This window comes from Podarcis erhardii, assembly GCF_964252035.2.
Source record: "Podarcis erhardii genome assembly, chromosome: 1".
In the NCBI taxonomy this organism is placed as follows: domain Eukaryota; kingdom Metazoa; phylum Chordata; class Lepidosauria; order Squamata; family Lacertidae; genus Podarcis; species Podarcis erhardii.
The window spans coordinates 16,112,913-16,115,550 of record NC_138497.1 but is presented as its reverse complement, the minus strand read 5'-3'; the positions used below and the strand labels follow the sequence as shown (position 1 = coordinate 16,115,550).

At 50.3% G+C, this 2,638-nt stretch overlaps 1 pseudogene across 1 annotated transcript; it reads left to right on the top strand.

Annotated features, from left to right (window-relative positions):
- The first annotated feature begins 700 nt into the window (after nucleotides 1-700).
- Nucleotides 701-1,057, top strand: LOC309349029 (small ribosomal subunit protein mS33 pseudogene; annotated as a pseudogene). The gene has a single exon. The product of its transcript is annotated as a small ribosomal subunit protein mS33 pseudogene (transcript).
- Nucleotides 1,058-2,638: the final 1,581 nt, after the last annotated feature.

The window sequence follows — 2,638 nt, the reverse complement described above, 5'->3', positions numbered from 1 at the left end:
CTCTTAGGGGTGGCCAACCTGTGGACTCCAGCAGCTGTTGGACCCCACTCCCATAAACTCTAGTGAGCCTGCCCAGTTGTCAGGGACCCCCCCCCCCCGTTGTTTGGGGAAAGAGTGCACCCCATGCTATCCCCAAATCTGCTATGAAAGGCTACGGAACCCCAAGAAGAGAATTGGGGTGTGTGCAGGGGCCGGAAGGCGGGGTGGGGTGTGTGTGGAAGTCCTATTGCACAAGTGGAAATTGTTCTGCTCACGCATTTATCCAGTTGAATACCACCCAAAGAAAATCCATTAGGTATCCTGCAGGCAGAGGCACGCTTGGGACAGTGAGGTAAAGGTAAAGGGACCCCTGACCATTAGGTCCAGTTGTGGCCAACTCTGGGGTTGCGGCGCTCATCTCGCTTTATTGGCCGAGGGAGCCGGCGTACAGCTTCCGAGTCATGTGGCCAGCATGACTAAGCCGCTTCTGGAGAACCAGAGCAGCACACAGAAATGCCGTTTACCTTCCCGCCGGAGTGGTATCTATTTATCTACTTGCACTTTGACGTGCTTTCGAACTGCTAGGTTGGCAGGAGCAGGGACCGAGCAACAGGAGCTCACCCCGTTGCGGGGATTTGAACCGCTGACCTTCCAATCGGCAAGTCGTAGGCTTTGTAGTTTAACCCACAGTGAGGCGGTGCCCGCAATTCCATGTGCCCAGTTTGTGCTTGGAGATGTCGTCCAATCTTTCCTACTACGCTTTACAGATGGCTCGCTTGAGTGTGTGGATATTTGGAGAAGTGGCTCGCCCAGCTGATAACATCGTCCATGAAAGTCATCAAACTGTTAAGCGAGCAGCCCTATGCGATGCGGAAGGAAGTTTATGGCTGGTATCCTCCGCACAATACCTACCACAACCTCATGACAAAACTTGGCTCCTATGGCCTCTACAGAGATGAACATGAATATTTCAAAGACGAGATGAAACGGCTGAAAAAGCTGCGCGGGAAAGGATGCCCTATGAAAGGAGAAGGAAAAAGAGCGCTGAAGAAGAAATAGCACCGTTGTTGGAGTAGACCTTGTACCCTGGACAGAAAAAGGAAAAAAGAAAGAAAGAAAATCCATCTAAACATTAGGAAGAACTTCCTGACAGTAAGAGCTGTTCGACAGTGGAATTTGCTGCCAAGGAGTGTGGTGGAGTCTCCTTCTTTGGAGGTCTTTAAGCAGAGGCTTGACAACCATATGTCAGGAGTGCTCTGATGGTGTTTCCTGCTTGGCAGGGGGTTGGACTCGATGGCCCTTGTGGTCTCTTCCAACTCTATGATTCTATGATACCTAACTTCACACCTTCCAACTTTTCATGTATTTATTTATTTGGATGGGATCATCAGTGTACCTGGTGCCCTACAGTTTAAGAGAAGGGATCCTTCTGTATATATAGCATGCGCAGTGTGGTCCTAAGCAAATTAACTCAGCAGACTTACTACCCAACTAAACATCGTTATTTTATTGATAAGCATATGTGCTCTTCCCACAATAATTCCTGCCCCCACCAGAATACCCATACTAACAAAGACAAACCTGGGGGGCGGGGAGGAGACATCCTTGAGGTAACCCAAAAAAGTGATACCCAGTGGTTTGGCACTGTTGCCAGTGGAGCTCTCAAATTTCGGCGCTGCCCTGGGCAACATAAAAATTTGGTGCCTCCTGCCTCTCACGCTCCATTCTACAGCATTGTTGTGGTGCCCCATGCAGCGTGGAACCCAGTGTGGCCAAACTGGGTTGCACTAAGCTGAAAAGGCCTCTGCTGTTGCCAGCAAGCCCCAGAGGTCTGTCATGGACTGGTTGGACATGGAGGAATGGTGGGAAGCACCAGCTGGGGGGTCCCCCAAGGGAAGAAGGCTAAGAGCCCAGGGACTGGTGGCAGAATGACAATGAGTAGGCAGAGGGAGAAGACTGGGAAGAGGCGGAGTCAGAAGCTGAAGGGGCAACAGGGCTTAGTGAGCTGGGAGAGTCTGTGCCAGAAACAGAAGCTGAAGCAGGAGAGGCAGAGATGAGTCCAGCTGGTGAAGATGCCAGGAAGTGCCTCCCCTCCTACTGAGACAAGCTCCCCTCCCCACTGGTCTCCCAGGACCAGAAGAGGGAAGAAGAGGGAAGAAGAGATTTAGACAGTTTTGGAGACTGAAAATCCCCACCATCCCACCGCTGCCTAAATCTCTTCCTCTCTCTTCTCACAGAAGCAAGACCTACCAGGAAGAGTCACTGTGCTTATTTGGCCTGACTCCTCTCAGCGGGCCTTGTTTCTGCTAATAAAGAGTTAACTTCATATACACTGTGTGATTTATTGCTGGCTGGCTCCCTGGCAGTGTGTCTGCCTATGCAGTAGTCAGGATGTGTGTTATGTACTGAGTTGAATAGGGTCCAAAATACAGCAGTCTGATTGGTCCTAGAACAATAGGATTCAGAATGCAGCAGTATGATTGGTCCTAGAACAATGCAGCGGTATGATTGGTCCGCAGGAGCCACCCAATTCAGCTCCAGGTGGAAGTGGATCTGCAACCTGATTGGCCTACAGGAGAATCCCATAATTAGCCAATCACGTGGGGCCCATTGTGTAAATAATCTATATAAAGCAGATATTTTGGGGGAACTTTCATTC